Source organism: Dendrobates tinctorius, unplaced genomic scaffold, assembly GCF_039654945.1.
Source record: "Dendrobates tinctorius isolate UK_male_01 unplaced genomic scaffold, ASM3965494v1 ptg000034l, whole genome shotgun sequence".
In the NCBI taxonomy this organism is placed as follows: domain Eukaryota; kingdom Metazoa; phylum Chordata; class Amphibia; order Anura; family Dendrobatidae; genus Dendrobates; species Dendrobates tinctorius.
Window position 1 is genome coordinate 10724981 of NW_027361702.1, and position 12088 is coordinate 10737068.

Sequence of the window (12088 nt, forward strand, 5' to 3'; positions counted from 1 at the left end):
GTAATCCGCATGGGCATTTGATTAAATATACTACAAAGGATGTATTGCAAGTAAAGTAATCCTTAATGGTATATTTCTTTCCCGTATAGGGGTGACTGAAAGAACTGCCCTTTTGGACATTATTGCATTGCACACACTGTAGACAGGGGAATGTCCCAAATTTGGGGGTTGAAAGAAAACGTTGAGATGTAGAGGGCCGAGAAGGGCCGATATCTGCTTTCACCAAGAGATCCCTGATATTCCGTGGTCGTCTAAAGCAAGGGAGGAATGGTACTGTAAATTCTTCAATGTGTGGGTGCGCTGTCTGTAAAATCTGCCAGTGTCGGCGTATGGTAGTGTGTAATCTATAAGCCAATGGGTGGTAGTTATGGACAAAAGGGATTCGCTTACTTACTTTAGGTATGGAGGGGACAGTTGCTCTAGGTACCTTCAATGTATGGGGGGGATAGCCCCTTTCCTTAAATTTCTTGCGCATCTCTTCCATACGTATATCCCTAGTTCCAATGTCTGAGACTATTCTTTCTACTCTCTTCATTTGGGATTTTGGAATAGAATCCTTCATCCTTGTGGGATGAAAGCTCTCATAGTGCAATAGGCTGTTACGGTCCGTAGGTTTTGTATAGATGTCAGTCCTCAAATGTCCCTCATCATCCTTGATAAACGAGGGTGTCAAGGAAATTGATTTGTTTAGTGTCATGTGTCATTGTAAAATCCAAACCTGGCCAGGAGGATCTCAGGAAGGAGAAAAACTTATCCAGAGTGTCTAAGGGGCCCCCCCAGATGCAGAAAACATCATCAATATACCTCTTCCACAGTAAGACGTGTGTGCGGAAGAGGTCATTGTGATAAATGAGGCTCTCCTCAAAATCCGATACATAACAATTTGCGTATGGGCATGCGGCATTTGAGCCCATAGCGGTCCCTTTTATTTGCAAATAGTATTTATCCTCAAATAGAAAAAAATTTTTGGTTAGGATAATAGAAAATAGGTCGCAACATTGCTGCCAATCCCTTTCCATTTTGTTAGTGCAGGACACACCATTGCTCAATTAAAATTCCAAATAATCGAACAGGTCCACCCTCCCCGTAGAGGGGGCAATCGTGTTTACCTCCTCAAAAAGAGAGAGGCGTATTGGATCCATGAACTGAATACTATGACACCCAAGGGGTTAAACAGAGATTATGACATCCAATCTTTTATGATGTACTAACATACCCCTCTTTCCTTCTCTAGGCAATATGCCCTCATGTATGTATATGATACTTATGCATATATTCTCCATTTCAGAATCCGCAACCTTGAATGCCGCTGCCTTCACTTGAGCACTAGCTGATATTATGCATGACACTGTGGCTCTGCCTCTTAGAGGATCTCCTCCCCTCTCCCATCACTAAATAGGACGGCACAGAGGCAGGTATAGACACGCCCACTAGGGTGTCATCCGACTCACACACATGACGCTCATTGCATCGCCCCGTTCCCATAACACTCTAGGGCTGGTGGAACGCAAGATGGCGGCGGTGACACGCACGCCCGACCTCACCTGCCGCCCTGCCTCTCTCTATATAAGAAACCACGGACCATGCTTCAGCCAGCACATAGAACAAACGGCGGACGCCTCGTTCACAGCTCAGACACGCACTGTGCACCTAAGGATCGGTAAGACACCGCTTCATTCCTTTGCGGCATTTTTCACAATTCCAGGGGCACTGCATGTAACAATGTGGTCCTTTTTTATACCCTCAGGAGAGTGGCTATAAGCATTCCATTGCATATTTTTGTGGTAAGGCTTGCACATTACCTTTTCACATATTCTGGCACTAGTGATGATATTTACCACAGCTTCACTGATCTGTCCTCACAGGCTTTTGCTCACACACTCAAGGCGTTCAGTACAATACAGGGGTATGTGCATTTTTCTTATTACCTGCTCTTTTCATTGTAATCCTCAGCATTATATGGTTTTTCACTGCCCGCGTGCTATGTTGTTGTATGATGTTTTACGGCATACATTACTATATCTGTTCATGTACCCAGTATTCTGTTGTATATACTTTATTTTTTGGTAAACAATCGATATCTATTTACTTTCAGTACTTTGATGAAGGTCATAAGACCGAAACGTCATTAACTGTATGTACTATACCTTATTAAAATACCACTTCTCGTGTCCACAACAGACGTGTGTGTGCCAAGTTTATATATCAGTGATTACGGATTGGGCCCCTACTTGTGCACCACCTATCCTTGAGTTGTGCCAACGTTTTTTCACTTACGCAGTTTACAGAGCCATCTGGGCCCAATTGTACCCCGAAAAATATAAAGTGCAAAAAACACATAGCAATATATGTGAGGTATTAGTTAATATTCTGGCCAAAATCTGTAAGCTTGCAACCCACGTCAATGGTCCCCACTTTTGCAAGTCTTACTCTAACATAAATACCTAATACGGATTAATGTTCGTTAACTGTCAGCGATGTCCGCACAGGTCCCTGGATACCTCTTATCCTCAGAAGCATCCTCCAAAACACTCCTCACTCTAGCTCAGACTAGCCAGCACTGCCGCCCGTGCACAAACACACAGGATCCATCTTGGGTGTTGAGAAACACCCCTTGGGGTGAGGAATGTAGGTGACTGGATCCACCCATCTCTCCGAGTCACCTGGAAGCCGTCCCAATGTATAATAAACCCTCAGCAGTAGATCTGCTGAGAAAACAAGCTCAGGCTTCCATCACAGGGCCATACACCTCTGTGATACATACCGCCCATTAACCACATGACCAGTCGCCATACCACACATGGTACGGTCAACGCTAATTCCACGATAACCCAACAACAACTCAATACCACCACCAATCTTTTTTACAGGCCGATCAGACACCTGGTGACTGGTAAAGTATAGCTTTCAGGAGTGTGGTTTACAGAACAAAAGGTACAGAACTATTAAATTCTATATTTAATCCAGAACAATAGGCAGTATTTATAAAAAAATATAGAAAAACATTTACAAAGGGGACAAAACAATGCAGCATATACAATAGCATAAAATAAAAGGAGTACAAAAGAAACTTACTACACTGGTCACAGAGATGGCTCACCTAGCTAGTGAAGGAGAGCACTTTGATTGGAAATGTCCAATGAATGGAAATCATGAGTACACTATTATGTATCTCTTTGCGAGAACACAGATCATAATTTGCCTTGTCCTTTTATCAGCACCTAAGCTACACCTCACACCTCCCCTTGATGACTCAAAACAGGGCTGGTCAGTATATTTCCGTCCCTGAAGATCACAGGCAGGATATATTACCATAATATATTTTATCATAATTTTATCGTCAAACAGAGACCAAACATGACCCAGTTTACAACATGTATCAGGCATTTAATTAATTGGAATGATTTTAGTGAACTCTCGCAATGACACTGAAAATCTATATCTCATAAATATCGGGTCGATACACACCCCAATATTCCTATAATCAGCACTGAACCGATTAGTTGCAGACATCCTAGTTACTTCTAAAGTTGTTAGATATTTGCTTCCCTTCTGTTCAAATCTTAGACTCAATGGCCGTTTCCCTACAATAGATATCCTTTTCCAGTTACCTGTGCACTGCAAGGAGTATGAGCTTCAAAAAAAGTTTTAATTAGCTTTGTCACTTCTCAGCTATATGTAATTTCCTCACTTCCCATATGTCAACTGTGCAATTCTATTTCATAGAGTCTCTTAGATTGCCAGCTCTTCCTCCTTTAAATTTTGTGCTAGAGAAGAGGGGGGATGCCCCCTCACTTGAGATGTTTTATGGATCTTAATGTTTTCTAGGACAATTGTCGTTTTCTACATTTTACATTTTAAAAATTACAAAAAAGAAAATTGCTTTACCAAGTTTTCAGACCTTAATTAGCCTGTTCGGGTTATGGCTTGATCACGATCATCGTTAGGAAAGGTCAGGTGATGGACATTTCCCAGCTTTATAAAAAAAAAAGCTCATTTAACATTGTTCCAAAAAACAGCAGTCAGGGGTTCTTCTAACCAGCTGCCTAGCACTCTGAAAATGAAAATGGTGGAGGCCCAGAAAAAATGAGAAGGCTAGCTGCCTTTTCCTGTTTGAAATGTAAGAAATGGTAGTTAACATGAATGGTGGAGGTCTAGAAGACCAAGCAAAATTTCAGTGAGAGGTGCTCATAGGATTGTTGGAGAGTTAAATCAGATCCCCTGCTTGACTCCAAAAGATCTTCAGAAATATTTATCTGACTCTGTAGTTGTGGTACATTGTTCTACTGTTCAGAGACACCTGCACAAATATGGCCTTCTTGGAAGAGTTATCAGAAGAAAACTTCTCCTGCATCCTCGCCACAAAATTCAGGGTCAGAATTATGCTAAAGAACATCTAAACAAGCATTGCATTTTGAAAACAAGTCCTGTGGACCGATAAGGTTAAAATAGGACTCTTTGATCACAATTTGTGAAGAAAAAAAGGCACAGAATTTCTGGAAAAGAACATCTCGCCAACCATTAATCATGGGGGTGAATCAATCATGCTTTGGAGTTGTGTTGCAGCCAATGGCACAGAGAACATTTCATGATGAAAACATAACTATATCAACCCCTTTCTGACATCAGACGTACTATTCTGTCCATGTGACCTGTCACAATTTGACCATGGACGGAATAGTAGGTTTAAGTGATCGGCTGCGCTCACGGGGGGAGCATGGCCGATCGTGCCTGGGTGTCAGCTGATTCTGACAGCTGACACCCGTCACTAGGTGTCAGGAGCGGTCACAGATCGCTCTTGACACTTTGATCCCCAAAATACTGCGATCTAACAAGATCACAGCATTCAGGAGCCAGCACAGGGGCTGACAGCCCCTCTGCCTTTGGATCGGAGACCCTGCGGTGTGACGCTGGGTCCCGATCGTTGCCATGGTAAGACGGATGTTGTCATGACGACATCCGGGTCACCAGAGCTAAGTAAACTTGCTGCTCATGTGCAGTGCATGATCAGCAAATCTCTCTCTGTCAGTGTAGCGCTGACAGCTTATATGGCATGCAGATGCTGCTTCATCTGCCTGCCATTGAAGCAGTCAACCTGCACAAAATGATTGTCCCATAGTGAGACAAAGTGTAAAATTTAGAAAAAAAGTATAAAAAAAGTTAAATAATTGTAAAAATATATAACAAAATTAAAAATAATAATAAAATACAATATACCCTAGCTTTTGCATCACCACATTTTGAGAGCTACAATTTTTCCATATTTTGGCCCCTAGAGTCATGTGAGGGCTTGTTTTTTGTGGGACAAGCTGACGTTTTTATTGGTACCATCTTCGGGCACATGATATTTTTTGATCGCTTTCTATTCCGATTTTTGGGAGACAGAACGAACAAAAACCTGCAATTCATGAATTTCTTTTTGGGGTGGTTTAATACTGTTCCGTGTGTGGTCAAATTGATAAGGCAGTTTTATACTTAGCGTCAGTACGATTACAGCGATACCTCATTTATATCTTTTTTATGTTTTGGCATTTCATACAATAAAAACGATTTTTAAAAAAAAAATTATTGTTTTTGCATCACTTTATTCTGAGAGCTAAATCTTTTTTATTTTTCCGCTTATGAAGCTGTATAGTGGCTTGTATTTTGTTTGATGTTTTCAACGGTACCATGTTTATTTATATCCGTCTTTTTCATTGCGTGTTATTCCACTTTTTGTTCAGTGTTATGATGGTAAAGTATCGTTTTTTGCCTTGTTTTTTTATGGTGTTTTCATAAAGGGGTTAACTAATGGAACACTTTAATTGTTCGGGACGTTATGGACATGGCGATACCAAAGAGAGATGAGCGACTTTGCCCTTTTTTGGGTCCAGTCGGGTTTCATGAAATCCGACTTTCTAAAAAGTCGGGTCGAATGAAATCGGCCGACTATAGGGAAAAGTCGGGGTCCGACTGAAACACGAAACCCAATGCAAGTCAATGGAGAAGCAAAGTCGGCAGGGAGTGGAGTACAGTAAACACACCTACTGTGCCCATTTCAAAGCCACCGACATCAATTCTTATTACTTAAGCTTGGCAACCTTAATATACTTTATAATAATAGTTTACGCATTGAAACTGGGGGTTATTTGGCTAAAGTTGTGGGGGGGTAGGGCTGGCTACAGGTTTTCGTGTGCCCCGGGCCAAAGAGTTAAAGTGCGCCCTTTTAACACAAACAGCAATTCATAATGCTCCGATACGGCACAGAAATATAGGTATAGTACAATGAAAAATACTTCACTGCTTACATGACATGACTGATATTATCTATTTTAAATTCTACAATAGCTCAAAAAACGGACAGTATATTACTCCATACAGTATTTTGGACACCACCTAGTGCACCATACAGAATAATGAGCCCCATATATTTCTCCATACAGAATACCGTAATTGGTCCCACATAATGTTCCATACAGTATATGATGAGCTCCACATAATGCTACAGTATATGTTGGTCCCCATGGATGATGGTCCATTGTCTTATGGGCCCAAATAATGCTCCATAGAGTCCATATATAATGGGCCCCATTTCTAATGCTCTAGTGTATAATGGGCCCCGTAAATGCTGCTCCAGTGTCTGATGTCCCCCATTTGGAATGCTCCAGTATATGTTGGTCCCCATGGACGATGCTCCAGTGTGTTATGGGCCCAAATAATGCTCCATATATAATGGGCCCCATTTTTAATGCTCCAGTGTATAATGGGCCCCGTAAATGCTGCTCCAGTGTCTGATGTCCCCCATTTGGAATGCTCCAGTATATGTTGGTCCCCATGGACGATGCTCCAGTGTGTTATGGGCACAAATTATGCTCATATATAATGGGTCCCATTTCTAATCATCCAGTGTATAATGGGCCCCTTAAATGCTGCTCCAGTGTCTGATGTCCCCCATTTGGAATGCTCCAGTATATGATGGGCCAAATGGATGATACCTCTCCTCGCTGGGCACTGCTTTACTCTGGACTCCTCAGCATTGCCACTTTAAAGCTCTCTGCACTTGTACTGTTTCGGTAGAGGGCATACAGACGTGATGTCATCGCGCTCTGTAACCTGAATGTCACTGTCACGAAAGGCGGAAGACGTCACGGTGGTGGAGTAGGGAGAGGTAAGTATTGCAAGTGCTGTGGCCCTGACCAAGCATGGGGGGTCCCCACTCATGGGCGACGACACTGGCACAGGGCCCCTCATAGTACGATGGTATGTCTGACGGCAAGTGGGCCCTCCCACCGGCAGAGACACTTTTGCTTACTATGAGGGACCCTGTGCCACTGTCGTCGTCCACGAGTAGGACCCCCCCACCTGCTCAGGGAACCGGCACTTTCATCTGCACCTTCCTCTGTGTCACCGTGTAAATTGGTATAGTATGCGGGAAGGGGCACCTGAGTTTCATCAGTGTCACATTCTGGCTCTATAGAGTGCGAGAGGAATGTAGTGCTGTGGGTGAATGTACCAGAGGAATCATCTAGCAGAGGCTGTTCATCAGTGCACTCCATCTCCGATTCATGTTGGACTGGGGAATTCAGAATTTCACTTGATAACACAGGCATGGCCTGTGAAAAGAGCTCCATGGAGTAATCTGAAGTGTGGGCTGCCGCATCCTTCACTTTTTGTGGGGGTGAAGGAGACAAGGAAAGGGGTGGTTCCTGACCAGAAGCCTGCACTGACGACTCTGTGCTTGCAGTTTTTGTAACTTCAGAAGAGGAGGCAATAGAGCTGGAGGCTGTTTCTGCAATGTAAGCCAAAACCTGTTCCTGATGCTCCGGCTTTAAAAGCAGTTTACCTAATCCCAGAAAAGGGAGCCTTAAAGGCCTTCTTGTGCCAGCTGATGATGCAGGCTCAACACCTCCTGCCTTAGCTGCTATTGTGCTTTTGGTAATACCAGCAGATGCACCACCTCCACCACAAGTACCAGCTGGCCCCCCCACACCCACGTCCGCTGCCTCTTCCATCATACGTAATAATTTTTGTGAAAATGGACTAAAAATACCAGCAGATATATGGTACTGTTTCAGAAGTGGACAGCTCTATACAGTCTAGGGATAATTGCAAATCTCTGTATATATTTCATAGTCAGACACTGATGGTCACAGGCTCAGTATGGATTAGACAATAATCTAAAAATTTGCAAAAGGGTACAGTATCACTAGATACAAGGTATACATAGTATAGTTTAAACATACTGAATCTCCATATACATTTCAGGAGGCAAACACAGACGCTCTCAGGCCCAGTATGGATCTGATAACTATATCGAAAGTTGAGAAAGGGTACTATGGCGCCCCTGAGGGTACGGTCACCACAGAGGTACTGCACCTCATCCAAAGGTGTGGTATCCCACCCTCAGGTAAGGAGGGATCACCACTCAGGGCCACTCAGGACTCTAAACCCTGCACTCAACACACACACTAATTAGTCAGTGCTTTCTGGGTGTACCCGGCGGGAGGATGGCCTCATCCCAGACTGACTAGGAAAGGGTGTTGGGCGTTAGTGTGGAAGGTAGGTACAGTGGGAGGAGCTTAGGTAGTGGAGTGATTGTGGGCATCCAATTAGAGAGAGCAAGCTGACAGTTGATGGGTGTAGCTAGTCAGAGGTAAATGGATCTTTCTAGAGAGTTGTCAGTCGTGACAGGACAGAGTAAGAGCAGGATTGCTGTGAGAGGGCTGAGGGTCAGAGAAGAGAGAGAAAAATCTTGTCCAAGCTCATAGACTGGAAGGAAGGAGTCCTTGGGGCATGGGAAGTGGGACACCTCGTGTGCAACACTGACAGATGTGGATGGCGTGCTTGTGCGACTGCGCTCTGTCGACTAGCTTTCGCTTCTGGAGGAGGAGGAGGGTCGAATGCCTACAGCCAACTGTTTCCTATACCATGGGCTAGGCAGCACTGTTCCACCGCCGCTGTCCCCTGTGGAGCCTGCATCCACCACATTAACCCAGTGCGCAGTGATGGACACGTAATGGCCCTGGCCATGCCTACTGGTCTATGCATCTGTTGTGAGGTGCACCTTTCCACTCACTGATTGTTTTAGTGCATGGACAATGCGGTCTTTCACATGCCGGTGGATGGCAGGGATGGCTTTTCGAGAAAAGAAGTGCCGAATGGGTAGGTCATAGCGTGGGACAGCGTAGGCCATGAGCTTTCAGAAAGCTTCGTTTTCTACCAAACAGAAGGGCATCATCTCTAATGAGATCAGTTTGGCAATGTAGGCGTTCAAAGCCAGTGTATGCGGATGAGAGGATGAGTACTTTCTTGCCCTACTTAGAGTGTCTGGTAGGGTGAGCTGGACTTGAGAGCTGCATATGGGGGAACTAGCATTGGACATGACGGACCGAGAAGGGGTTGGTGATGGTGAGGTTGTTGATGGCCTTGATTCAGTGTTTCCTCGCGAAAATATTGTGATTGCCTGACTGGTTTGGCCTAGCGACGACACCTCAACATTTCTTGATGGTGGTGTGCTTAGTGGTGGCCTTACAGTGGGGGAAGCGATGGAGCGTTGCTGGCTAACTTCAGTCGGAGCAGGTGCACATGTGCTACCTGAGCTTTGTAGTCCGTCCACGCTTGCAAGTGCATGTTGGTATGTTGGTTAAATGTCTAAGCATGCAACTGGTATTCAAATTTCTTTTTTCCCTCTGCTAAAGGTCCTTTGGCACTTATTACAGATAACCTTTGCGTCATCAATAGGATTTTGTTCAAAAAAGTGCCACACTGCACTCTTCCTACTATGGTACAAATTTTCAGGGCTTGCACGCTGCGCTAATTTTACAGTCTGGCCAAGCTGTCCTGCAACTCTTTTAGTTTTCTTGCCAAGTTTTTTGACAGCTACGGGCCTGCCGGATAACCGTTGCTGCGATGACGATGCCTGCTGCGGATCCTTCTCCTGTTCTGACCTATTGTCACCAGCACCCTCTTCCCCCAATGGATGCCAATCCGGGTCAACAACTGGGTCATCCATGACCTCGTTTTCAATGTCATCTGTACCTTCCTCTGTGTCACCGTGTAAGGTAGTATAGTATGTGGGAAGGGGCACCTGAGTTTCATCAGGGTCTGATTCGGGCTCAGTAGACTGCGAGGGCAATGTAGTGCTGTGGGTGAATGTACCAGCAGATTCATCTAGCAGTGGCTGTGCATCAGTGCACTCCATGTCAGATTCATCTTGGACTGGGGAATTCAGGATTTGACTTGATAACCCAGGAATGGTATGTGAAAAGAGCTCCATGGAGTAATCTGAAGTGTGTGCTGCAGCATCCTTCACTTTTGGTGTGGGTGAAGGATGCAACAAAAGGTGTTGTTCCTGACCAGAGGCCTGCACTGACGACTCTGCGCTTGCAGTTTTTGTAACTTCAGAAGAGGAAGCAATAGAGCTGGAGGCTGTTTCGGCAATGTAAGCCAAAACCTGTTCCTGATGCTCCGGCTTTAAAAGTGGTTTACCTACTCCCAGAAAAGGGAACCTTAAAGGCCTTCTTGTGCCAGACGATGACACAGGCTCAACACCTCCTGCCTTAGCTGCTATTGTGCTTTTGCCAGAAGCAACCGATGCACCACTACCATCAGTACCAGCTGTGCCCCCCTGCCCACATCCGCGGCCTCTTCCACCATACTTCCTCATGTTTGGGAAAATGTACCAAAAAATACCAGAAGAGAGATGGTACTGTATGAGGAGCGTACAGCTGTGTAAGGTGTATTAAAAAAACTAAATCTCCGTATATGTTTTGTTAGTCACAGACCCTCCACCAGTATGTATTTGACCGTAATCCAACAAGCAGATATACGGTACTGTATCAGAAGTGTACAGCTCTATACGATTTTAGTGAAACTAGCAATATCTGTATATGTATTTACGGAGTGTCACACACGCTGACTCTGTATAGATGTGACTGTAATGCGAACAGCAGATATACAATACTGTTTGAGAATCGGACAGCTCAATACGGTGTATGGAGAGATGGAAATGTCCGTATATGTATTTACGGAGTGTCACAAACACACGCTGACTCTGTATAGATGTGACTTTAATGCGAACAGCAGATATACAACACTGTTTGAGAATCGGACAGCTCAATACGGTGTATGGAGAAATGGAAATGTCCGTATATGTATTTACGGAGTGTCACACACACACGCTGACTCTGTATAGATGTGACCGAAATGCGAATGGCAGATATACAATACTGTTTGAGAATCGGACAGCTCTATACAGTGTCTGTATGGACAATTGTAAATCTCCATCTATTTTTATACGGAGTGACACACGCTGTCTCTGTATAGATTTGACCGTAATCAAACATCAGATATACGATACTGTTTGAAAAGCGGACAGCTCTATACGGTGTAGGTCTGGAAAAATGGAAAATCTCCTCTGTTTGTTTTTCCAGAGTCACACACAGATAGCTTCACTGTTTGAAAAGCGGACAGCTCTATGCGGTGTAGGTCTGGAAAAATGGAAAATCTCCTCTGTTTGTTTTTCCAGAGTCACACACAGATAGCTTGTATTTGTCCGTGATACTAGCCGGTACATGGCAGTGTGTGAGGAGCGTACACCGCTATACGGTGTGTGAAAAAATGAATGCTCGGTAACTGAGCAGAACAAAATAATAAAAGTTGGAGTGCTTTTTTTTTTTACTCTCCCTGTTCAGAATAATCATCAGCACCTCTCCCTATTCTAAGATCGGCAGAAGTAAGATGGCGGTTGGCGGTCACGGCCTTTTATAGGCACTGTGACGCCACACAAAGCCAGCCAATCACTTGCATGCCCTTCTCTAACATGGTGGGGGCCGCTGCAAACGTAATCGCGTTGCCCACAGTGTGTGTCCTTGATGATTGGCAGAGAAAAGGTGCTGGAAGCATTATTTGAAATGCGACTTTGGCGCTCGTCGGCGACCTCATGGCCGACCTCATGCTATGGTTGGGTTTCGATCGGCGAAACCCGACTTTAGCAAAAGTCGTCGGATTCTGAATTTGGCCGACCCGTTTAGCTCAACTCTAATACCAACTATGTGTACTTTTATTTTTTTTTCATTCAAATATTTATTTAGAGATAGAATATACGGTA

The 12088-nt window shown here is 44.3% G+C and overlaps 1 protein-coding gene across 2 annotated transcripts in view; it reads right to left on the reverse strand.

The window, feature by feature from the left end:
- Positions 1 to 12088, reverse strand: part of NOX1 (NADPH oxidase 1) — a 91447-nt gene that overhangs the window by 69488 nt on the left and 9871 nt on the right. Inside the window, exon 1 of one of the 2 annotated variants that reach the window (XM_073573098.1) lies at positions 3101 to 3177. The exons of the other annotated variant lie outside the window; for it this stretch is intronic. The gene's annotated coding sequence lies outside the window, so the exon portion shown is untranslated. Of the gene's footprint in view, positions 1 to 3100; positions 3178 to 12088 lie in introns of those variants that run through there. 2 annotated transcript variants of the gene reach the window in all.